Source organism: Cimex lectularius, unplaced genomic scaffold, assembly GCF_000648675.2.
Source record: "Cimex lectularius strain Harlan isolate CLEC.00 unplaced genomic scaffold, Clec_2.1 scaffold6, whole genome shotgun sequence".
NCBI classification, from domain to species: domain Eukaryota; kingdom Metazoa; phylum Arthropoda; class Insecta; order Hemiptera; family Cimicidae; genus Cimex; species Cimex lectularius.
The window spans coordinates 3247856-3275684 of NW_019392677.1; the positions used below are offsets into that span (position 1 = coordinate 3247856).

At 36.4% G+C, this 27829-nt stretch overlaps 1 protein-coding gene across 2 annotated transcripts in view; it reads left to right on the top strand.

The window, feature by feature from the left end:
- Nucleotides 1-27829, top strand: part of LOC106673777 (suppressor of cytokine signaling 2-like) — a 106683-nt gene that overhangs the window by 56648 nt on the left and 22206 nt on the right. The window lies entirely within an intron of this gene.

Below are 27829 nucleotides of genomic sequence, written 5' to 3' on the forward strand. Positions count from 1 at the left end.
TGACGGGAAAAGGGTTAGTTTATTCGAAAAAGCTATACAGTTAAAATTAAATGGCGTGGTCGTAGGCTATAAAAATTTGTATTCTATTTACAATATACACTTTCTCAGAAATGTTCATTAAATTTGACTTTGATTTTATTTTTAATTCATGTATGGTGCTGTCAAATAAATTTATGTTGCCTCATGGTGTGTGTGGTTATGAACGTATGAAATGTCGGTTAACATAACCGCATAACGGAAGTAAATGAAAACATTAACTGGCAAGTCAAATATTAAAAGTATTTACGATACCATTTTACACATTTTTGCCCAAAGACGACATCGCAAACTCCAAGAGGAAATCTCTCAATTTGATTTTTTCTTAAATTTGAAAAATGCTCATTTTTACATATGTTTCATAAATTGTGCGAGATACAAAAAACAGATCAAAAGAATAAGGGGGTATGTCACGATTTCATAAGTTTGGCGATATCAGGCGAAAGGTAGGATATTTCTCGTCCACCAGCTTTCTTTAAATCAAATTCGTTTTTTTTTACGGTACGAGTTGTTACACCCTCGGGAAAACAAAAATTTATGGACCTCAGGACACCATTTAAAAAAATACCCTGTTGGCATATGGCCAGGCAATCTATCGACTTCTAGCCATTGAGGTGATCGGCATCGATTGTTATCCATTGATTCATTTTTTTACTTTTAAGATAAATTTATTGGCATTTCAGCTGTTTGACGTTCATTCACCTTACTCGAGTCGCTTTTGTAACGTTTCCGATTGATTTAAAGTTAAAAGTTCTGTGATTCGACAAGGCTTTTTCTTCCAGCTTCCTTATTAAGTCCGTCATCGATTGGTGTTCGAGGAACTTCCTCTAGATTGGTTTTCCTTGTTCAAATCTCCAGAGGAAAACTTTCCAAACTTACGGTTCTTTCATTAAAAATTGCCTTTACTTAAAGCCCGATTGATTGATAACAGAAAAACCGAGATTGGACTTATTAAAAAAAAAGTATACGAAAATTGTGTGTTTATATTGCTTATATTCAAAATTATGGAGGGGCTGCCAGTTTTACTGCCATCTTGTGAAATCATATCTGACCCATAGAATTTATAGCACCGAAAAAGGACTAACTTCCGTAAGATCTATCCGACCCGGGGTTCCTCAGGGAAGCGCGTCTGTGGGCCTTCTTTACTTGCCTATGTCACAGCCATGTTTGCAGATAACCCTGCTATACTAAGTAGAGGCAAAGATAGTCTAATAGCTTCTAAGCAATAACAAAATCATTTAACAAAATTGTTGACTGGAATCAAAAAAGGCGTATGAAAGTTAAATCCCAAAGTCTATCTTAAATGCATGCACCCTTTTGCAGAAGATTTAAAACGACACCGATAGTCACGAATGCAGCTCGGGTAATTGTTTCCGTCAAATATTTAGACATCAATGATTCCATAAATGATTAACATATTCCGAACATATCTGATTCAACAAAAGGTTAGTAAAACAAAAACAAAAGGAAGGTTGCGCCACCTTTCCTTAGGACTTCAAATGGCTCTAAATTAAAAGACTTCAAATCTGCCAACATCGAGTTCTGCTTCGTTCTTCACCGTGATCTAAATATACTGTACGTCGCCCAAGTGGTGAAAGAAGCATATATGAAATTGTATCAATGCATAAGCGAGCACCTAAATACCATCTTATGATTACGATTATTTGGAGATCGTGAGATGCGTCTTACGTGATATAGGTTTAGACAAACGTTTTCTTTATTGTGCCAACGTTTCTTTCTTTACTTAGGCCTTCGTATCATCTTAGATCGTCTCAACACGATACCCAACCGTGACACATCTACACAGAAAACACACACACTGATCCCTGAAGATGATTTCAATAAAGATAGAAACGTTGGCACGATAAAGAAAATGTTTTTCTAACCGAATTAATTAAATATTGTCCAGTGTTTATCTTTGAAAGGTTGTTAAGAAAATATGTTACAATTTGTAAGTAAGGTTGTAAAAAACGGTCAAACCGCTTTATATAGAAAAAAGTCACTGAAGATGGTCCTTATTAGACCGAAACCCGTCTGACGTAATAAATTGCCTATTGTTGAAAAAACAATTTATTACCTACCCATCATCTTGTAACGAATTTTAGTATGAATATTGTGAGCATGATGAGCTCTTTTTATATATAATTACTTGTAATACTCTTACATATTTTTGTTCAAGGATTGTATCCGTATATAAATTAATCCAAATATAGCTGTCATCATTGACCATATTAATTTCATCTCAACCAAGACGAATTTATTAATTGAAATATTTGTCAAATTGTAAAATGTTAAAAATTCCTTAAAATTAAATTACTTATAATACTCAATTACATATTTTTGCTCAAGGATTGTATCCGTATATAAATTAATTAATTAATCCAAAAATAGCTGTCATAATTGACCATATTAATTTCATCTCAACCAAGAAGATAAAAGGAGTAATTAATTAATTAATCCAAAAATAGCTGTCATAATTGACCATATTAATTTCATCTCAACCAAGAAGATAAAAGGAGTAATTAATTAAAATAAATTATTTGTCAAATTGTGTTCCAATAAAGTTACTGCATTAAAAAATTGTTTAAAATTAAATTACTTATAATGCTCTCTTACATATTTTTGCTCAAGGATTGTATCCGTATATAAATTAATTAATTAATCCAAAAATAGCTGTCATAATTGACCATATTAATTTCATCTCAACCAAGAAGATAAAAAGAGTAATTAATTGAAATAAATTAATTATTTGCCAAACTGTATTCCAATAAAGTTATGCATTAAAAAATCGTTTAAAATTAAATTACTTATAATACTTTCTTACAAATTTTTGCTCAAGGTTGCGTCCGTATATAAATTAACGAATTAATCCAAATATAGCGGTCATAATTGATCATAATTTCATCTCTACCAAGACCTAAGGATCCGTCCTAACGGAGATTTGAGGCGGACATAATTAATTAAATTATTGTCTAGTGTATATCTTTGAAAGATTGTTAAGAAATTATTTTACAATTTGGGAGTAAGCGTTTTCGGATTTGAAAACTACTATCGTGCTGTTCTATTACATTCCATCAAGTCAACGGTTTCGTTAAACTGGGGCGCCTACATTTTTTTCTTTTTTTAAGCAGAGCTTTCTCGGAACGAACGAACCGAACAGTCGGGCATAGTACCGACAGCCTACCATTGTCTGGAAACCGGTTTAAAAAAAAAATGAATTCCTGGAATAAGCATCTATTTCCGCCGACCTGGGTCATCATCCTCCCCCGACAGCGGGAGCAAGGAGAGCAAAAACGCATAAGGAAAGGGTGTAAAAGTAAAAATCCACGTGGAGGAGAGCAGATGCAAGGGACGTTCCCTTACCTGTGCCCCTTACGGAACCGGCGACAAAAAGTTCTCTTCTTGGAACTCCAGTCTATTACTGGATGAGAAAACATCCTCTGGAGAGGCCTATATTTAATATCGAGTCCGGATGGGGGTCAACGATGGCCCCTGGGGTGGAGACCGATAAATTCTTCACCATATTGCTACGTCCCACCCCTTTCACTCGACCAGTCTCTTGACAGCTAGACGTTGGAAGGGGACATTATTAGTCATTTTTCATACTACCCTTATAAATTTCATGTTTTATGTTCACCATTAATCTTAAGATGAGGGCCTAATTAATTATTTTTTTAAAAGAGAGGCGCTTGTGAATATGGAATATAAATATTGTAAACACGAAAATTTGGAGGTCGTGAGATGCGGTTTAGTGTGATGTGGGCTTTAAAAAAAATTTTCTTATCGTGCCAACGTTTCGATTTTTTAAATTCACTCGTTTTCGTTGTCCACTTGACCAATTAATATCTTTCAATTAATTAAGGTTTTTAGTTGAGATAAAAAATAATGTCAGGAGCGTGATTCGAACTCACGACCTTCGGCTAGATACGCAGGTACTCTACCACTTGAGCTATCGTGACTTCGACGTCTCGGACACGAACTTCCCATCTCAACTCCACCTTTTGAATTTTCCCTCCTTTTTGCCATTTTTCAAATGTGTAATCTATTTGATTCTCGGCAATAAATGAAACGGCTGCGGAGAGCTTTAGTGAAGATATAGTTCATTTTAACTCATTAAATTCACTAGTTTTCTTGGTCCGCTTGACCAATTAATATCTTTCAATTAATTAAGGTTTTTAGTTGAGATAAAAAAAGTCAGTGTCACGAGCGGGATCCGCTAGAAAATTTTAGATCAGTGTTTTATAGTTACCTATCATCTTGGTCTGCCTACCCTCTACGACTTTAGTTGGCTCAGATGTTCCTGCATTTCGCCATCGCCAACGCGTCTGAACCTACATAAAATCAGCGATGATAGGCCGACCAGGATGTCAGTGACCAACTATCACACAATAGGTTCACCTACCCTAACCATCACCTCGCAGGCGATGACAAATTGAGCCGATCTCACAACTACCTAGGTAACCAACCTTAATCTCTGATGTAAATAGAGCCGTTCAAAGAGAAGTGGCAATGGCCATGTAAATAAACCCGGCTGAGTCTAAGGATAGGACATGTTTATTATTAAAACAACTATACTATACCTAATACTTTTATTCATAAGAAAAAACAAAAAATAAAAAAATTAGGTGTGTGAGTGCGAAATATATATTTGTAGATTTTAAAAGAATGCAAATCAGTTACTAGTGTGTGGTGATTAGTGACCGTTAATCGATAATTATTCAGAAATCGTGAGATGCGGTCTGGTGTGATGTAGGTTTAAGAAAAACATTTTCTTTATCGTGCCAACGTTTCGATCTTTATTGAGATCATCTTCAGGGCTCAAAGTGTTTGTCCTCTGTGTAATTGTGCCATTCTTGCGTGTCGTGTTGAGAGTGCTCTCAAGGCATACACTTTGAGTGAGTAGAAATACGTTGATTGAATATAAAAAATATATTTTTTGCTTGTATAAATTCACTTTTTTCCACATCCTACGTGTATTTGTTAAATGTAAACAATGTTTGTAAATCCCAGGCCCTGAAGATGATCTCGATAAAGATCGAAACGTTGGCACGATAAAGAAAATTTTTTCTGAAGCCTACATCACACCAGACCGCATCTCACGATTTCTGAATAATTATTACTTACTTGTGTTGTGCTTTTAAAAACCCAAGTTCATTTTGAAAATAGATAATCTCTTGTGAAAATGAATTTTCCTGTGCACCAGAACGGGATAAAATTGCGCAAAAACAGCGTGTTTATATCCCTTTGCAAATAGAAAAAAGATTGGTAACAATTCTACAAAATTTAATCTTTATAATACGTTTTTTGTTTCTACTGTAAAATTTGAAAAGTTGGAGATGGTCCCTTTTCAAAATGACCGATTCAATTATGTCGGGAACGCACTAAGAAAACGTTGAAGTGAATGTGGTCACCGGGCAGTTTGGGTATTTGCAACTTATTATAAGCAACTTCAAATATCGCAATCAATGCACAATGGATCAGGAGAGAAATGGGTGTGCGTTGAAGTAGGCATTTACAAGCACTCACAAACACGAAATAAACAGCATTCTGATCGTTGACAGGCTCAGCGCTTGTTTAAATTTGATATGTTTTTGATGATATTGCATCTACATAATGTACTTCTAATTCATGATTTGTTTAATAGACGTGATGACCATGATTTGTGCTTTTGATGGCAATACACCTACAATATGTACTTAACTCCAACTACTTGCTTCTGCCGTCGACTCATTTTACATTTCCTTGTACTGGTAGTAAAACCATAACCGGCACTTTTTACATACCTACTTTGGTTAATCCCCCCGTAGGTTGGGCTCAATGTGGTAGGTAAATATTACACAACAGGTTTATCATAGATAATTGGAGAATTTGTCAGGGTGGCGGCTAGAGAATGAACAACTCAGCAATCCATGCCTTTTTTTTATTATTGGGGACCTCGGACTTATTTTAGTCCTTCATCAGGCAAAACATTCTAGAAGGAACAAAATTCTAATAACAATTTCTACACATTATACGATAGAATCAAGTACAGCCACTTATAAGTTATAATTAAGTAAGTGGCTGTACTTGCTTTTAACGAATAATGTGTAGAAATTGTTATTTGAATTTTGTTCCTTCTAGAATGTTTTGTCTGATGAAGGACTAAAATAAGTCCGAACGTACCCAATAATAAAAAAAAAGGCATGGACTGCTGAGTTGTTCATTCTCTGGCCGCCACCCTGACAAATTCTCCAATCATGTGTCCGTCATCCGGACGACAAGAAACACCAACTATAATTCATCCCGGTTTATCATAGGTTTACCATCTCTAACCATCACCCCGAAGACCACAAGAGGAAAACAAAATAAAATTTCCACTTTCACTTTTTGGTAAAGATAGTTCTACTCTCAGGAGTTTTACGCAGCTATCCGGATTTCGAATATTAAATACTCATCATCAAGCAGAAAATACAATCATGCCTTACATGGAATGTCTTGTAAATCCACCACAACCGCGAGGTTCCAATTAACAGCTGGTTTTTTTGTGCCGCTCAGTTTTGAACCTTGCAAAGGAGATTTCACTAAGAAAAGTTCTAAAAAATGTCAGTATGTCCTTGGAATAATTGTAAAATAAGGCAACTTAGGTGAAATCTCGGAAAAATTTGGTGGGAAAGTCATTGCACGACAACTTTGGTGAAATCTCGGAAAAATTTGGTGGGAAAGTCATTGCACGAGCCACAATTGAGTATTTCCAAAAACATGAGTTTTGCCATTTATTGTTCTTTGAGGGTTCATCGATCATCATTCAGAAACGCGAATTTTTCAACACAAATGTTGTTATATTGTGGAAAATTTAATGTAGTTTGCGAAATAAAGGTCAGATATGTATTTTAATGATACTAAAGTTGAGAAATTATGATTTTATGACAAAGAAATCTGATTTTAGACTAAAATCTCAAAAATGCTATGTAAAATCACTCAAGAAAGAGTCAAAATAGAAACTTCGTTCTGGTGGCACTAAACGGGGTTTATTTCCTACTGCTATTAAGTTTTATTAATGAATCCACTAAACACCACACTTTTGTTTACAATGTAAAATTTATACTAGATGTAAAGAATTAATTATTTGGAGGAATTTTTTCACAAACATCACCTGGTTGAGGATTTCTGATTTTTACAGCTTTTACTCCTAGCCTGGCTTGTTTTTGCTTTTAGGATTAAGAGGATTAGCAAGGGTTGGTGCTTGGCAGACCCTTGCCGTCCCTTTAGGGAAAAGTGGCAGAATTCCGCAATTCTTTTCTTCTAACATCTAGGCAGGTATTGCCGTAGACTACCTGAGAATTGTCGTAAATAAAATTGCTCTAAATTTTTTCTGACTTGAACGGCGAAGCATTAGTCAAAGGCTTTGTTCGGTTAAGGTGACAACCGTTGCATGCAAATTAAGTCGTACAGTAGGAGTTTGCTGTGAAAAAGATTTTCCTTTGAATTTCAGTATTTATTCAACTTTAGATCCGGTCGTTTCGGAAATTGCCGGGGACTTCGTCAATTATTTTCCTGGAATTATAGTTGAACGGAGGTTCATTTTTAGTTTTTACGTATTATTGATGACTTCGATATTTTTAGAACTCGGTGGACACTATCTTTGGAAATATTTGCCAAGTACATTCGTTGAATTAAAGGTGAATTAAGATTGTCGAATAATTCCTTAAATCCACTAATTTCGTGGTCCGCTTGACCAATTAATATATTACAATTAATTAAGGTTTTTAGTTGAGATAAAAAAAGTCAATGGACGAGCGTGTCGTCGAGAATCCAATCCGATTACACGACATTTGAAAAATGTCAAAAAGGCGGGAAAATCCAAAAACGTGCGGTTGAGATGGGAAATTGGTGTCCGAGTGGATCGAGGTCACGATAGCTCAAGTGGTAGAGCAGCGGCGTATCAAGCCGAAGATCGTGGGTTCGAATCCCGCTCGTGCCATTGACTTTTTTATCTCAACTAAAAACCTTAATTAATTGATGAATAAATTGAACTCAGTGTACATTTCAGTAGTGCATGGTGATGTTCTTAATAATTAATTTTCGATAAGGTGGGGTTGAGATGGGAAGTTAAGTGTCCGAGTGGATCGAGTGGCGTATTTAGCCGAAGGTCGTGGGTTCGAATCCCGCTTGTTTCATTGGCTTTTTTATCTCAACCGAAACCTTAATTAAATATTAATTAATTGAAAATAATTTATTTTGTCAAGCGGACCACGAAACCTAATAAATGTTCTTGGTAATAATTTATAAAGTAGTCCGAAGCGTCTGTTTAATTATTGTCTTTTAGTTCCGTGTCGGTTCGAGGTTAGATTTGAGTCTAGGCAGAATCGAAGGTAGCGTACTCAGTCAGTTTTTATTTTGTGTAATGGGTTTCGGAGGGTAAAAGTAATAGAGTTCCAGCTTCCATTCATCTCGGTGCCAGAATTTGCTGTGTAGTGACGTGTAGTCTGGATATCTGAGGTAAATATTGGACCGAGCACATTCCCCTGTGACACTCCGCCTCCCAGATCTTTGGCGAGATCGGAAGAATCGTCCTGTGAGGTAGGAAAACAAGGTACTTAGAAGGTAATTTGTACAGGAGACCTTTATGAACAAATACGTTCGGTAATATAATAAATACGGTTATTATTCCTGATTGTCACATATCAGCACAATTACGATGCCTGAAAGCACTTTAAGGAGGTAGATCTCGGGGTTTAATAGGAATTGTGTTTTTCGGGACCACATCATTACCATTTCCTAAAGCATTTAAAAATTTAGGATTCAGACTCAGGTAAACGACTTTAACGTTTTGCAATAAAATTACTTTATCAATCACTGGTGCGCAGTCACCTAGAGTATGCCAGTGTTGTCTGATCGCCGGGTACTTTAGACGGGTTTTACATAGAGAGGGTACAGGGAAAGGTCAGGAAAAACCTGTATATATCGTAATGTGCAATCACAGGAAGTACCATCATTGCCCCTATGATGCCAGACTTCCTCTTGAACGCCGCTGCGCTACCACGTAATCACTTGAGCTATCATAACTTCGATCCACTCGGACACCAACTTCCCATCTCAACCCACTTTTCGAATTTTCACTCCTTTTGGCCATTTTTCAGTCCGAGTGGATCGAAGTCACGATAGCTCAAGTGGTAGAGCAGCGGAGTATTTAGCCGAAGGTCGTCGGTTCGAATCCAGCTCATGACACTGTCTTTTTGTCTCAACCCCACCTTTTGAATTTTCCCTTAATTAATTGAAAAGAATCTATTTACAATGTTGATTTTTTGTTAAAAATGTTGGCCCTTCTTTATTGTTTATTTAATCTTTTTATTTTTATAACTGTTTTTTATGGTTATATTTGAATGAGCGATTTGTTGTGTTGTTTGATTGTCTGCTTGGCCTGTTTGTACTGTAAATAAATATAATAAAAAGTAAAATAAAAATATCGTCATTTGCCGTGATAGTCACTACTGTTTTACTACTTATTTATTTAAAACAATATCGTTATTTATGTATATTACTTATTTTAACATATAGATAAATGATTGTTTGTTGATGATTATATTTTTTGAGATTAATTTTTAATTGCTTCTAGCGGATTATTAGGGAAAGTTATTATGAACTCTCGTTTTTTCGAATTTTCCCGATAAAATCCTCGTTAAAAACACACCCTCCCGGTCGTTCCTGTAGAATTCGCAGAAATATAGGGAACGGAGTCAAGTGATCCTCAAAAGTGCGATATATGCGAGATTTTTCCCGATCGTTATCCGGTAGAAATTGAGCCATTTGCGTACTTTTGCACCCTGTAAGTAGTAAAATAAATAAAACTTTTTATTTAATTTCAATAGCAAACTTTACCCTTCATTACCTACAGCTAGCCTTTTCAAATTTTAAATTGCACATCAGAGATTAAACTGAGTAGAATTGTAGTTATATATCTGTGGCTCGTTTCTTATCATTACTGCCTTCAATGGTAGGTTTGACCTTGTTGACAAAATAACACACGGACTGTCTATTACCAAACCCCGTCGGATAGTTCGGCAAATGATCAGCTTCTACAAAATAGAGCTTCTCATTGCGCAGACCTAAATAAGAATTCTCACAATGAAAAGTTGTTGTGGGACGATTATTCTCGTCCTCTAGACCAATAACGCTTTCATCCGTTTGATGTAAACTGCTCAAAAATGAATAGGAATATTGCCAATTTTGCAGTATTTACTTTCCCTAGTATTTTTATTTTATTTTTATTGTAACAACATTATTACGTTTTTTACCGAAGGAAAATTTAATTAAGGGATTTTGAAAAATAAGAAAATAAAAGTTTTTAATTCATTACATTACATTTAGTGGTCTACTGACCAAATTACTTCTTTCAGTTAATTAATCTTTTATATAAGGTTTTGGTTGAAATGAAAAAGTTAGTGTCACGAGCGGGATTCGAACCTACGCTCAATACGCTGCTGCTCTAACCACTTGAGCTATCGTGACTTTTTCATTTCAACCAAGACCTTACATAAAAAGATTAATTAAATGTAAGTTTTAATTAATGTTTTTAAACAATACCATGTCTAATGTCCTCTGTTAGCTAAAACCTCTATGCACTTGTTAGGCATACTGTTAGCAAGGTTGTCACTAATTTTATACGGAATTTCACTCCATAGATGTTGCAACGCTGCGCTCAGTTGCTGCGGGTCAACTGGCTGCGGATGGTGACCGAAAAGCTTTCTCTGCAACGCTTCCCACATGTGAACAATGGGATTGCGGTCTGGAGACAATGAGGGAAGGGGCAGATAGGAATTTCCCAGATTTTGTAAACATTGATGAACAACTCTGCCTCTATGTCTAGCCTTGTCATCCAGAAATCGAAAATCCCTGCTGATGAGATCTCTTGTCTGAGGGATGTATTCCTCGGTAATTTCTTGGATATAACGGACTACGGTGAGGTTTTAGAGGTTATAGTAGATGATGAGTTTTGGTCTGAGAGTGAGTGAGATCATGATTGAACACGGCCTGGTTCTGTCTTCCCTTGCGGGTTACAACAACGCTTGAGTTGTTAGGGTTTGATCAAGGACGATCCACAGGTTTTTGACAGATGGTTAAAAGGAAATCGGTTGGCTGTTAAGGAAAAGCGGAACAATGGGACGACAGGATTGGAGAACGAGATGGGATCCAAACAATATATCCTGGAACATCAATTAGTTGAGATGGAGTCCATTTTCAACGCCCCAGAAGCTGATGGCATTTATGTAGGTTCTCTTGGATTGGTGTGATAGAAATTTGAAAGGTCATGAGGTAAAAAGATTTGAAAGGCATGTAATACAACATGTAATGTGTTATGAATTTATAGTTCATGCAGGGCAAAATACTGGGAATCGTTATTTTTGAAGTAGGCTGAACTCACTCTTGGTTGAAGGGGTTTAGGCGGTGGTTCGAATTCTCGTCGGTGGACGTTCGCTATGACCAATAAGAAAGAGTTAGGCACCTTGGATCGCCAACCTTCAAGAATAGTCGAATTAGGAAGAAGAATATAAAATGGAAGAAACGATTATATTCATTCCATATATTTCTCATTGATTTTAAATCAATGTCGCTTTAATGTAAATTGTTAAGGTTAGTTTTTAAACAAACGACAAAATTATGTTAATTTATTCTTTGAGGGATAGAAAACCAGTGACAGCACGAGCGTATCTACTCGTTCTTTATGTATATCACGAAAATGGGAAAAGGTGAAGTAAAGAAAAAAGGCAGAAACTCGCCCCCTAATTATATTTCTCCAATACCTTTTATATTTCTGGAAGGCGCTTTTCTCGGAAAACGGTCCCGACCCCGCGAGCAGAAAATGCCAGGGGGACTAAACAAGAAGTAAACCCATTAAAAGATCGTTACAATCCGTAAGAAATCACTTTGAGTTAATGGCATTCATGGAACCCGTCGCGCTTCTGAGAAATATTATCTGCCGCGAGAAGGAACGAAGCGGGGAAGAGTCGAAACGGGATTCTTTTTTCCAGTCCTCCGGGACCTGGGATGGTATTGGACCGGCCCTTCGATTCCCATGCCCTCCCTTCAATCTCGTCTTTTATCCCTATACGGATAAAGATAGAATGTGTCCAATGCCAAAAATAAAACTTCAAAATTCCGATTGGGAAACTCCGATCTAACTATCTATCTATATATTAATCTATCTCTCTCTCTCTCTCTCCCTCCTTTCTCTTCCCCCCTCTCTCTCTCTCTCTCTCTCTCTCTCCTTTCTTCCTCTTTCCTTCCTCTTTCCCTCTCCCTCTCCTTTCTTCCTCTCTATCTATCTACGTATATATCTCTATCTATGTTCTTTCTCTGTCTCTCTCTCCTTTCTTCCTCTCTATCTATCTACGTATTTATCTCTCTCTCTCTCTCTCTCTCTCTCTCTCTCTCTCTCTCTCTCTCTCTCTCTCTCTCTCTCTCTCTCTCTCTTTCTCCTTTCTCCCTCTCTATCTAACTATCTATGTATTTATCTCTATCTTCCCTCTCTCTAATTATCTATGTACTCAATAAAAAAGAAACAATATAGCATGAATATTCCTTTCTTCTGAAAGGTGGTGAGAACATACTAGTAATAGTAATAATGATAATAATAACATAATTAAATCGGAAATTAATTCGAATTGTTTTCTTTATAAGTATTTTTACTATTATTTGTAACATATTTTTTGTGTGCTAACATGTAGCGAATAATGTTAAAGCCTTGTTTTATTCCTTTTCTCTTTTTTTCTCATAACAACGACCTACTATGCTTTGTATTGTATGTATTATACAGCTATATTCATGTAAATAAAAAGCATTAAATATATTTATACCTAAAACAGAAAAAAGAGTAACTACTCATTAGTTCTCCTATATATTAGCATTAATCACTTTCACAGTTATTCACGGTCAGGAGGTCGCGCGAGGCCATTGATGCTTCACCGTCGGGGTGGATTGCTTGGTAGGGTGCGGGATGAAAGGTTTCTGACATGAGGGTTTGCTTGGCTGTATAAAATTGTGATATTTCTTATAGAGGTTTTTCACTACTTCAAGGACATACTGGATATTAAGGTCATTATGAATGGTAAGATTGGATACATAGAAAGGAGCATTGACAATGGTTCGAAGGATTTTTGATTGTAGGGATTGGATGCGTTAGAGGTTGGAAGGTTTAGCTGAAACCTAAAGTTCGATGATGCCGTATAATGCGTCTCAAAATAGTTATATAAATGAGTCTTTTATTTTGTAAATTTGACCGATAGAACATATTCATTTTCAATAAATCTGATATCCATTCTTAACAGTGAATGCCTCATGAAGATAAGGTTAATTGAGTTTATCCACAAAAAAGAAATTCCAAGCGTAAAAGGCTTTATTTTTAAGGATAAATGTGACTTATTTAGTAGTAACAAGTTTATTTTCTAGAATACTCTTTTTATCTGTCTGAAGAAATTTGTAGATTCCACGATGTCCAGTGCACATTATCTTAATAACCCTGTAACACGGGATCTAGTGGACTGACAAAGGTCGATTCCAGTGTGAGAGGGTTCATTACATTCTATAGGTTGGAAAGGTTTATGTAAAGATACGGACGATCAAAAATCGGACGTAGTCGGTGCCGGTGTGACTGCACACTTACCAACGACACCCTTCGCCTCATCGCATTTTGGTGGGGTACACATACCAGTCAGTCACAGTAGTATAGGGAAATGGATAGCTCTGAGGAAAAAAATGATGAAGCCGTGGAAGAAATAGCAGCAACACTGCTGCTCCACGGCGAACAGAAAAACATGAGTTTATGAAGTGAACCTCATAGGAGATCTATCTGGCGAATATCATACGTTGAGATTAATTTCATTTCATTTCATGAACAGGCGTCTGAATATTGGTTGGAATGGATATCGGGTTCAACCATCCGAAGCTAATCGGCGAAAATCTGGACAGTGGGGATCTCGGTTGCAACATGTCGCTTTGAGTGGCGCCGTTACGTCAGACAAATATGCCCGTGGGTAATAGATTCCTGTGGAAAATTGGGCATCGGAAGGCGTGGGGTGGCGCAGCATCACGTCGCGTTGCGTAAGAAAATCACGATAAGTTATCTTCAACATGAAAATTTATTATCGTACCTAAAGGCTTTTCTGAAACGTTTGTCAATTTATTCTATCTACTTTAGAAAAAAATTATACTCTCCATATAAACAGTCTATAACTATTCTTCTAAGTAAGTAGGTTTTAAAATTTAAAGCATTTTTACCTCCTGCCTCTCTTAAATAATGCTATCTCGTTATTTTTGCCAGGTTGATGCTGCTAGATTTTTCATAAGTTTCAATTCAAAGCTGAAAAAAGCTCTCCCTAACGCAGTGATATAAATAAACAAATACTTTTAGTAAGTTCAACAACTGACCTTTCCTTTTTCTGTTTTCATGTGTCTTGTTCATACCAAAATCTCAAAAATATTTAGCCTGGAATGACTACTATGTTTTTAAAACAATTTTTAAGCGTTAAGTGTAACAAGATTTTTATTTGAAAGTCATTTGACCCCTGGATTTATAATAGATTTTCCAAATTTAGAATTTAAATAGTTAAACCATTTTTCGTCGTATTTACTCGTTAGTAAGTAATGGAAAATGGAAAAAGAAGAGTCATTAACTTTTCCAGAAACGTAGTCCTAAAGTAAACAATAGTCGGATGGAATCAATCGGGTTCCATCTAAGGAATTAGTTGTTAATAATGGGAAATTTTCTCAAATTATTTATCGATGGGGGATCTATCGATTATAAATAAGAGCGATTTCTTGGTATTCCGGTGGTAACGAGTCTCCACCTAATAATACTAAACTAGAATTTGTCAATAACTAAACAGAATAGAAATAGTATGAGACGTTACAATTTTAAGAACACAATCTAAATGTGTTGGGTGGGTCATGGAAAACATTCTATTCTGAATACCTTTACAAAGGTCTTTTTCCGTTATGGCATCATTAGGTTGTTCAAAATTCCCTGTATGTAAAAACAGTTTTAATTCATATTTCATTCCTTACGAGGACAAAAAGCAAGGCATATATATTTCATATTTATCTAACAGGATTTCTTCTTGGGCTCTGCTAAGTAATAAACCTGTAATTTGATCGTTTCCATTCTGTCTTACTTGGGTCGGTATGTCAGACGCGTATTCTCTTCTCGTCATCTTCAGTGGTGTGTCACTATTTCGATGTTAAGAATAGTAAATATTTATCTGAAGCGATTTCCTATAGGGGTCTGCGGAGTGATAATCCCACAGTGTGGTCGTTTCCTTTCATTTTTGTAGACCTGTCCTCACTAGGTTGGCCGGTCCGTCGCGTTTCTTCCTCTCGCCATTTTCAGTGGTGTGTCATTATTTCAATGTTGAGAATATTAAATATTTATCTAATGCGATTTCCTGTAGGGATCTGCGGATCTAATGCTTGGTCGTTTCCGTTCATTTTGCTAGGCCTATCCTGCTTGGGTTAAGTCAGACGCGTTTCTTCTTCTCACCATCTTCAGTGGTTCGTCTACTTTCCATTTAAAAATAAATACATATGAGGGTGCAACAGCTTTGATAATAATTAGTGAATATTCAGCTTCGCTCTTAAATAAATTTAAACAATAGGAATAGGGCATACTGTAGTACCTTTCATGATAAATAAACTTCATAAAAAGCACTGTTGATGAAGGGCTGTCCCATCTTAATCTTTCATCTTTTATTGCCAGCTTGAATTTCCCTTAACCTTTCATCAACTAGAAATAATTTGATGGCATATTTTTGCGAAATTTAAGGTTTCTCCACTCATCGGGATGGATTTCAATATTAAGAGTATTAAATATTTATCTAAGGGATTTCTTCTTAGGCTCTGCGGAGTAATAAAACTGTAATTTGGTCGTTTCCAATCATTTTGGTCGGCTTGTCTTTCCTGGTTCGGTCTGTGAGACGCGTATTCTCATCTCGCCATCGTCATTTAGAGTGTGTGTTTCAGTACCGAAAATATTAGTTATTTATCTAATTTGTTTCCTCTCGTGATCTGCGGTCTGTATAGGTCTGTATAAACCTTTACCTTTACGGTCGTTTCCGTTCATTTTGGTCGATCTATCCTCGCTGGGTTGATCTGTCCGACGAGTTTCGTCTTGTCTTCATCTTCATTGGTGCATTCATAAAAATATTAATTATTTATCTAATGGAATTTCCTCTTGTCTCTGCGAAGTGATAAACTGTTCCTGTTATCCTGGTTTGGTCGGCCCCACAAGTTTTTTCTTCTCGCCATCTTCAGTAGTGTCAATGTGTCTGTGTTTCATTTCATGAATTATTGTAGTCTAACCTGTACTGTGTCCGTTCAGTTTGGTCTGCCTGTACCATGGTCGGTCTTTCAGACATGTTTCTTTTTCTCACCATCTTCATTGGTGCTTCAGGGTTTCAACACTTACTATTTATCTAAATGGGATTTCTTCTTAAGGTCTGCGGAGTGATAATCGATAATAACGTTAGTCGTCTCCGATCATTTTGGTCAGCCTACCTTGCTCGTTTGTTCAGTCAGGCGCGTTTCTTCCTCACGCCACCTTCAGTGGTGCGTCTAGGTTTCAATATTAAAAATATTAAATATTTATCTAATGGAATTTCCTGTTGGAGTCTGCCGAGTGATAATCCCGTACTTTGGTCGTTTCCGTTCATTTTGGTCTGCCTATCATAGCCGTGTCTGACAGACGAGATTTTTTCTTCTCGCCATCTCCAGTTTGTTAACGACCAAATTACGAATACCTTTATTCCTTGATTTGCGCGAATCACGCAGCTCTCAGAAAATATGAACTTTTTTTACGGAAATCTTGGTTGTTTTGAAGTTATTCTTGTTGGATAACATAACCTGAATCGGATATTGGGGAGACCATCATCACTAATAGCATACGAATAAGTGTGCCTACACATTCTAGTACATACACGTCATCGACATTACTGATGAGAGTATCATCGCTGAATGATACGAACCTCAATAGTGCAATATTACAATGCAATACTGCAGAAATTTCTTCGCCACATATAACAGCATAACTTACAATTTTTTCGTTATGGATTTTTTTAAATATACAATAACAAATTACTGTACTAGAGAAGAATTGAATAACGAATTTATTCATTATAAATTTAAAAAATTATATTGATATTTGGCTAAAGATTTTATTACTGTTACTTTAAGTTTTTGTTAGGATTTCTTTGACCCCGTGTTGGTTGGCAGCTTTTTGTAGTTACTTTGTTTTACCCAATGAAACGTATTACTCTTGAATGAAAGTTCGGAGAAACGCTGAAGCTGCCAACGTTCGCGTTTTGTTTCTCTAGCGGCGACAAAGCGAGGACTATGTTTATGTTTCTCATGAAGTCGAATCAATACTTCTAGTCTAATCCTTCTGGGAAAACGAATAAATATCGCCTCTCGGAAAAGCCTCTGAAGTCCGTCGGGGCCTCAATAAAATCTAAATTTTTAATACGGATCAAAAAAATATTTCATGGTGTAGATCAAAGAGAGCAAATACGGAAAAATTTGCAACAAGTCGGCTTATTCTTCTAATGTATTCATAAAACCCACTAGCTTTGAACCAAACCCGTTCTCGGAAATCTAAGCCGGGTTCGTTGTAGTAGGAAGTTCTGACAATCTGAAGAATTGCAGGGTGCGCATTTTTAAGAGATAAATATTGAAATGCATCCTTTCATAACAAGTGCATTCACTTTGTACTTTTGTTCACTTTAATAGTTGTGGGATCATGAATGAGGTTGAAACTGCTATTGAAAACAACCAAATACACCCCAAGGGCGGATCCAGGTTGGTCATCAGGGGGAGTAAAATATTTCTATCTTTTTGCCGAGGAAAAAACGTGCAAATTGAAAGATAGACTCTACACGTCGTTTTTCGTCCGAACGCAATACTTTCTCCTCCCTCAAAGGGAAAAATCGAAAAAAGTCAATTAATTTAAATGTGTGAATAGTTTAATTTCAAAAAGGAACATAATTTACATTTATTTCCAAAATGTTTTTCCGTCATAGTCTGCGATGTAAATTTTTTAGTCACCTACATTAACGAATATAAAAACTTAATTAGCGACGGAGGTTATCACATCAAGAGATCGTATAAGAAGATCAGAAGCAGAAATCAGAAAAGCACCCAGAAGGACATGTCTAATCACGAAAAAAAATCATGGTCTGCCGTCTAATTTTTTAGCACAAAACTTAAACGAACGAAAAAACCTCTCGGCAGTAAGGAGTGAGAGGTAGAATTCTTTCTTTGCGGAATCAATCTTGCTAAAAATTTGCTACTTTAAAAATTATATAATAATTTAAAAACAATGGTTATATATTATTATTTATTTTATACAAAAAGTAACATAATAGACATATTGCAGTAGGATAAAAAGATTAGTCAAATGTTTAATTATTTACGCTTAAATCATCGTCAAATGTTTAATTAAATAATTACGTTAAATTCGGGCCATTTTTTCTTAGACGACTGTAATTAATGAAAATAAAATAATGGTCTACTAGTTAATTTGCTAATTTGAAAGTTTATTTAAGCTATTTAATTAATTATTTTCTCGCGTTACTTCACTATTAGTTTTTGGTAACAATGTGAGATTTACGGAAAAAGGCATGTGATGGCCATGCCATATTTTTTAATAATATACACAGTTTTAAGGACTTTAGCTTTTTGCCGTGATTTGTTTATCAATTTAAAAGAAATCTTGGCATATTCGGCAACGAAAAATTAAGAAACGCCTACGGTTTCATTTTACTATTAAAAAAGAAATTAATTTGAGCATTTAAACGAAAGAAATTAGGTTTGAAAGTACCGTATATAAGTATTTAAGAAAAAAACCCTGATTAAAAACGGGATTTTTTCAAATTATGATAACTGCTTGGTTTTGAGCCAAACTGGGCATAAAAGCGGTACCAAAAATGCAAAATCCAATAGTGAGGGGCGGAGCAGGAGGGAGTGAAGTTAACACAAACCGAGTGTTGTGCTGGAGAACACGCACAAATGGCAAAAATTTTGATTAAATTTTTTATTTCAATCGCCTATAACTCTGCGACCCCCATCGATTTGGTTGAAAAACAATCACCGTCCTTATAGGATTCTTTCCCACCCTGCCAAATTTCATTGCAATGCGATAAAAATGCGACCGCTAGAAAGCACTAGATTTTTGAAAGAAATCTACCTAAAATTAACTTACAGATTTCTTGATAACAAATCGAGTGTTCGAAGTATCGAACCGGGAGACAAAAAAGCCAAAGCGTGACGAGTTAAGAGGAAACCGATTTAATTTTGGGAAGATTTATCAGAGGTAACATAGCAAGGTTTATATTATCATGAAATATAAGCCTTTTCGCTTAATTAAGACTAAACTAAGACAATACATATAACATCTTCACTTTGCTCCAGGAGGGGTAATTCCCCATTTCCACCCCCCAGTGTCACTGTTGCACCCAGAACAATTCAAGCAGAGTTCATCATGAAAAACACATTTCCCAATTTATGGGTTTTCTGATAAACCAACTTTTCCCTATGGATCCACGATTTCTTATCAATTGAAGCGATTAATATTTGGAATGAGTATTGACCTCATGAATCTTATTCATACCGCTTGACACTTGAATTTGACTAATTAATTAAGTCTACCACAAAATGAAACTCGAGATTTTCACTAAAATGTTATCCGACAAAAAGTTAATTTTGGTAGGCTGTTCTGTAAAAGTGTAAATTATAAATAATAAATATAAATCCACAACGTAAGAGTGACATCACAAAGCATATGTCAATTAATTATGTATGCTTAGTTATGCACATTTTCTACACCATGGCAAATTTATCGTTTAAATTCTTCGTACATTATTCTTAGGTGAAGTAGACTATTACATTACGTTGATTTTATTTATTATCCACTGTAATAAAATTCAAATTAATTTCCTTATCTTGATGTACGATTATTATTGTTTTAACTTGCCAAGTCAATAGTTGGCAGAATCAAAACTTTATTTATATTCTTATTTTCTATTTATTTATATTTATTATACACCTGAGTTTACAAGAAAAAACTAACATTTCTAACCAACACTAAATTTGGTCGTTACGTTTTGATCTGCCTGCCTTCGCTGGGCATTTCGGCTTCTCGTCGTCTTCAGTGATGGGAGGATAGATAAAGAAATGCAAACGTATGTAAATAAATTTCCGCAGTACACTATGGGAGTATAGATAGACAAATGCAAAACGTATGTAAATAAATTTCTGCAGTACCATTCTTAATCAAACCATCGTGGTTCACACCTTCAGCGATGATCATCAGCAGTGAGCATAATGCTGAATTACACTATATTCGCATGGTATTATTGATGCTTGTACTGGTTTATCTGAATCAAGTTAGGTTGATCAAAAAGCGACACATTCGTTTAGATAAACAAACCCCTTTGGTGGAATTGAGAAATAGCTGTGTAGTTGATCGAAAGGTTATTTTGTTCAAATATCGCATAAGTGGACTTCGGAATTTCGCCTCGCTTTGTTTAACCACTTCTGGCCCAAAATCGCTTCATGGCCACACAAACTTTAATAATTTTGTAAGATGCCTCCGGTACTCTGTGTCACCACAAGGATGAAATGGCATATCCTCTCTGAGTTGGTCTGACTGACGAGTTTCTGCTTCTCTCCAGCTTCAGTTGTGTGTCTGTTTTTTTTTTTGTTTTTTTTTAAATTATATAATGGGATTTCCTCTTGGGGTCTGCGGGGTGACCCATAATTTGGTCGTTACTTATCATTGTTGTCGTCCGATCAATCTGGGAATCGGACGGAATGTTCCTACATTTATTTTATGGGGTATCTTGTTTGGAGTGATAAACTTGTAATTTGGTTATTTCCATGCATTTTGGTCGGCCTATCATCGCTCGTTTGGTCAGTTAGGCGCGTTTCTTCCTCTCGCCATCTTCAGTGGTGCGTCTACGTTTGAATATTGAAAATATTAAATATTTATCTAATAGAATTAACTGTTGGAGTCTGCCGAATGACAATCCCGAACTTTAGACATTTCCGTTCATTTTGGTAAGCCTATCCTCGCTGGGTTGTCACTCGCGTTTTTCTTCTCACCATCTTCAGTGGTGCGTCTACGTTTCAATATTAAATATTTATCTAATAGAATTTCCAGTTGGAGTCTTCCGAATGATAATCCCTTACTTTAGTCGTTTCGTTCATTTTGATCATCATGCCCTACGAGGGTTGGTCTGTAAGGCGCGTCTTCATCTCGTCATCTTCACTGGGCCTCAGCGTTTCTACACTAATTATTTATCTAATGTTATTCCCTCTTGGGGTCTGCGGAGTTATAATCCTGTAATTTGGCCGTTTCGTACCTACCTCGCAGGGTTGGTCGGCCCGATGCTTTAATTAATCTCGCCATCATCAGCTGTGTGTCTCTATTCCAATATTAAGACTATTAAATATTTATCTAATACGATTCCCTCTGGGGGTTTGCGGAGTGATAATCATATTGCGGTTGTTTCCGTTCATTTTGGTAGGCCTATCCTAGCTGCGTTAAGTCAGTCCCGTTTCTTCTTCTCACCATTTTCAGTGGTTCGTCTACTTTTCATTTCAAAATAAATATATGTGTGATTTTAGAGTGCAACAGTATTGATAATAGTAAGTGAATATACAGCTTCGCTGTTAAATGAATTTTTGAGAAAAGAGCATTCTGTAGCACTTTTCATGATGAATAAACTTCATATAAAGCACTGTTGATGATGGACTGTCCCATCTTAATATTTTATCTTTTATTGCCAGCTTGAATTTCCCTTCGCGAAATTTAGCCGAAGGGTTCCTCAACTCACCGGGATGGTTACGATCCGTTTGTATCGTAAAATGTGAGGACTCGCGAGCGGCTGGTCCTTATTTCTTGGAAGGACGTCTGAGAGGGCTCCCTTTCCATTGTCCCCCCTTCTCGGAAAAGAGCGGCCCCCCATCCCTGGAAACTGCACGAGCTCGGAAAGGGAATGAGGTCCTTTCAGCTGTGCCTGCCGGGAAAGGGGGCCCTTAAAACGGCTGAAAGGCTTCTGACCTCCCCCATTGCAAAATCCCATGAATATCGGCCAGGTGAGTGCCTTAAGCTTTCAACCCTACACCTTTGCCCGCTATCAAAAAAAAAAATTCTCACATCGAAACGGAAATTTCAGTATGATATTGAACAAAATTATCCCCCCTTTTATAGTCAGAATGTGTATAGTATACAATGTGTGGTTATTAGTGACCGTTAATCGATGATTATTCAGAAATCGTAAGATGCGGCCTGGTGTGATGTAGGTTTCAGAAAAACATTTTCATTATCGTGCCAACATTTTGAATCCAGAGGATTTTGAACATGGCAAAAAGAGGGAAAATTCGAACGGTTGTAGGTTGAGTCGGTATCCGAGAGGATCGAAGTCACGACAGCTCAAGTGGTAGAGCAGCGGCGTATTTAGCCGAAGGTCGTGGGTTCGAATCCCGCTCGTGACACTGACTTTTTTATCTCAACCAAAACCTTATATAAAAAGAATAATTACCTAAAAATAAAATTTAACAAGAAGAAAATTTATAAATACAAAATAAAAGAAACTTGTTAGGTTTCTTGACAGGACCGCGTAGGGTCGACGACTATGAAAAATTTGACGTTAATAAACTCAATTTGTCCAGATGTTTTCTTATATATCTGAGACGTTTAAAATCGTATTTAACTAGTGTGTATGTAAAATAGACTAAAGTATGATCTTAATATACCTTCCAGTTCAAATGTAATACTTTCAAAAATTTATGTTGCTCATACGCGCTCGTGTATGCTCGCACCAAGAATAATGATAATCTATTATATTGTTTCAACGTCTTGGTTGAAATGAAAAAGCTACTGTCAGGAGCGGGATTCGAACCCACGACCTTCGGCTCAATGCGCCCTGCTCTAACCACTTCACGATCACGATAGCTCAAGTGAATAATAATGAAATTATTTATATTAAAGTTCCGGGAAAATAGGCAAGAAAACGAGCTTAAGAGGAATATATCCTCATCAGGTCTTTGGAAAATATAATTAATAGATTAAAAGGTTAATAAAAATGAAGACATTTTTACAGTACTGAAACCGTCCGTTCAATAATAAGAAAAAAAATTGAACATATGAGATCCTTCATCCGGCTATCTGAGTGTTTTTTAAATTGACCTTGTCCCAGATTTTTTAATTCAAAGTTTTGCATAACTGCCTACTCGCGAGAATATATCGATGCCAAAAGGTAGTTTCATTTTGAGAGCCAAGTCCGCTGTGCTTAGCCGGTGGTTGTCGCCTGCCGCATTTCATCGCAAAGCTCCACTTTGGTATTCTTTTTGCGTTAGCCCTACCACCTTTTCCACCGACAAAGGACGACGACGAACAATCTATACAACCGACAAACGACCGTTAACTTACCAGTACCAGCAAGTGCCATAAAGCTTGTTAATAAATATGGCCTTATTTTCAAAACGCCTAAATAAATAAAAACCCTTTTTATTTTTATCTCAAGAAGAGATAAATATCACGTGGGGATAGCAGAAACTAAGCAAATCAAACCCTCAATATCTGATTGGTACGTGGTAAAGTTGGGTAGGATTTTTTTAGTTAAATATTTTTACATATAAATTATAATTGCAAGCACGGCTAAATATTTTCTAATTAATTATTGGATGATACTTTGATATTAAGTGTTCAGAATAGACAACTGTAAGTAAGAGCAAAAATATAAGAATAACTATTTGGAGATCGTTAAATGCGGTCTGGTGTGATGTAGGTTTAAGAAAAATATTTTCTTTATCGTGCCAACGTTTCGATCTTTATTGAGCCCTGAAGATGATCTCAATAAAGATCGAAACGTTGGCACGATAAAGAAAATGTTTTTCTAAAACCTACGTCACACCAGACCTCATCTCTCCAAATAATCATTAACTACTAACGGTCACTACACCACTCATATAAGAATAACGGTTACAGAACAGGGTATTTTTGTTTGGTGGAAAACTAAGGAACTTCTATCTTTGCCACTCTTTATTAGTAAACAACGAACTACTTGGTCTTAATAATAAAAGCATTTAAAACTTAATGCGTCAATTATACATGTTCCTATACACTCCATGCCATCGTATGTAATACAGTGTGTTTGGTAACAAATAAATGGTGAGATGAGAACTAAATTTAATCCTTGCGCAACGATCCTTTCAAAGGGAGTCGTCACAAAGGGCCCATCCATCAACTCCAGTGCCCGAGGCAATCGCTGAACTTAACCGCTAAGTCCTCCCAGGAAATTGCGCAAAATCCAGTTAATTCCAGTGCGGAACAATGAAAATGGCCCTCTCACGGGATTAATTCATCCTGGAGTTCCGACAGGTCGAACTGCTCGCCGTATTCGTTTCTCGACAGCTTCACTTACTTCTCTGGACCAATAACATTGACTATGTAATATCTATAAATATATGTGGTGGTGTTTAGCGACCGTTAGTCAATGATTAATCGGAGATCGTGAGACGTAGTCTAGTGTGACGTAGGTTTAAAAAAATATTTTCTTTATCATGCCAACGTTTCGATCTTTATCGAGATCATCTTCAGGGCTCAAAGTGTTTGTTTTCCGTGTAGAAGTGTCATTCTTGTGTTTCGTGTCAGGAATGACACATCTACACGGAAAACAAACACTTTGAGGCCTGAAGATGATCTCAATAAAGATCGAAACGTTGGTACGATAAAGAAAATGTTTTTCTAAAACCTACATCACACCAGACTGCATCTAACGATTTCTGAATAATCGTTTTTTTAAAACTTATTAAATTCACTAGTCATACCAGCCGCATCTCATGATGTATAATCTAATAATCTATAAGTATAATCTATATTAAATAAAATGAATACTACGAATTTTATAATTATAATAGTGATTTAATGTAGCGATTCCTGATAGGCTTTAAAGCGTTCTGTTCAATTACTAATTAGTACATTTATAATCATTTCTCACAATCCAATGATTTCTCTCTGAAAAAACCCTGATCTGCCTTTATTTCTATACAATGCGATAGTAAATGAACCAACAAATAAAAAGAAAAATTGAACTTAATTGACAAGCATAGAATTTACGTACAAGGGAACGGAAAACTTTGCCATACTAGGATGGACAACAGAGTTTTGTCAAAACAGGAAAAATCTTGATAAGCATTGGTTAAAAATTGGTTGGAAAGGATATTTAAAATTAAAAGAAAGTAAATTAAAGTAAAAAGTAAAATTTAAAGTAATATTTAAAAAGCTATACAAAGACTACTTTAACGCTTCTAACGAATGGAACAAGACTTGAGAGTAAGCGACGAGTGGACATACAAAACCGCTCTTTCCCTCGATAAATAATAACTACTTATTAAACCACTAATTCCTAATCTAGAATAGAAGCAAGGGATCTGCCCCAACATGACTACCATTCTGACTGGACATGCACCATACAGAAGCTACGTCCACAGAGTAACAAAATCCGCTCACCATATTGCGCTTGTGACAACAGGCAGAGGAGTACAACTCATGAGGGAGGTTCTGTGTGTGATTGTGCATATTGGAAAAGGGTTGTTTATGCTATAAAAACCTGCCTACAGCACTAACCCTATGGCCAACATTGTAGCCGAAGCCAGCCAACTCTGGCACTTAATTTGTTACCGGATTAACGGCGAGAAGTTTCGTGGGTTGGCAGGTAGTAGAGAGGGCTTAAGCGTGTAGGGTTAGGTGGGGTTGGAGTGAAATTTGAGCAAGTGGGAAAGGATTAATTCTTTAAAAGAGAACGAACGTTAAGGTCATCACAATAGGAAAATTAGGTTAGACATGTAGTAAGGTGCTTAAAGAATTCTTAGATTAATTTGATACTAGATCTCTTGGTGGCACTCGAAGTAATGTTGGGTACAGAGTTAGTTTGTTCTTTACAATCATCCTGATTTTGTCCCTAGATGTCTGAAGTTGTCCAAGTCGTCTGTTTAGATGCTGCCGCTTGAAGCTTGTATGGAGATTTCATATCAGTTTAAGTCGTAAGTTTGTATTTGTAAGATGTAGGCAGTTCCTTGTTAATATATAGACGCGGGCGTAATCTGGGTGCATTTGACCTCATTCAGTTACTTTTTTCCATTCTTCGCCTCAAGATGCACCTGGATATTTGGCTATAGGATGTGACTAAGAATGCTCCCTCGGTGTTAGATAAGAATTTAATATTAGGGAATAGGGATCGCGTAGGAACTGTTTCAGTTTAAAGAACTCTCCGGTGACAGACTCGTCTATGAACATGCAAGAGCGATATCCATACAAAGCGGAGAAAATAGTACCAACTAACCTGAAGCTTTGCTAAGTCGTGGAATGACGATTTAAATATTTATTTTTAATAAGAGCCTGTAGTAATAAATTCTCAAGCAGTGGGTGTATTGTTGGGGAGAGTATTGAAATTGTTAGTTTTGGCTAACCTCAGAACTATTTTTCTCTTTATCTATTCGAACATAGTTGTGTTACAACTGCCGCTTATAGTACACAAGTTTCAATATCATATTTTCTGAATTAATTGTCTGAAGTATTAGAAGTATCGACCAGTTTTTCCCTCACGAGCACTCTGGGATCACAAGGTTTGGTCTTGAAGTAAAAAAGAATTCAGTTGTTATTTCCAAGCTTTCCACCTATTTTAAGGTCACCATCAGGGCAAAACAATCTTAAATATGTCTACAGATGGACATACTTAAGTTTTTTACTGGCCATCTCAAATTTTTTTAAGACTCTGTCCCAATATTGCCAAGGACTGTAACAGTTGTTAATATGATATTACAACGGTTCTTACAGTCCTTGGCAATGTTGGAGCTGAGTCGGTCTTCAAGGAAATTTGAGATAGCCTGTAAAAAAACTAAAGTATGTCAATCTGTAGACATATTTAAGATTGTTTTGCCATGATGATGACCTTAAAATAGGGGAAAGCTGAACAGTAACAAATGAATTAGTTTTTTTTTTCTTCAAGACCTTGATCCAGAGTGTTTGTTTTTATTGATGAGAGATGACATGTAGGTTCGTTACTTTTCGTAGGTGCATGTAAGGTTAAATATATATGAAACAAATCCAAAATATAGTAGCCATAACTCGTCGAATTTCCTTGACCTCTTATTTCTGTACCATTGCAAATTTTTAGTATAGAAATGAGAGGTCAAGAAAATGTGGATCAATTTGGTATGCTACGCGGTGACGGATAAATTTACTAAAGAGAGTATATTTAGCCTTGTCGGCGTGTTGTCTGTTGAAAATCGGAGATGATCTGCGGACATTTCATTGGCGGAACTATCTCGTCAGAGACGTTTTTAAGTATTCAAAAAAAAATGGTTCAACGCTCTAAAAGTTTGATATATTTGTCACTCAGTTTGATAAAATTGGAAACAGCCCATTCTCGCCGTTATTCTCCTGTCAGGTCAGAAACTGACAGGTTCCTATAAAAAATAAGGAGGATAACGGTGGTGCTTTGTCGACCGAGTGGTCGCGAATCGCCCCGAGAAAAGGGTCTTGTTGCGACTCAGGCCGAGGGGAATAGCACAAAGAAAAATCCAAGGCGAATGCTATTGAATTGCTGCATCCGGATCCCCTCGTCGCCCAGCAGGTGTACACGACATCTGAGCGTGAACCAGCTGTCGTGATCTCCCTGGACTCATAAGTTTAACAGTTGACGGATTTATACATCCAACTGTTACCGTCGCGATTTATTAAAAAAAAAAAAAAATATATATATAT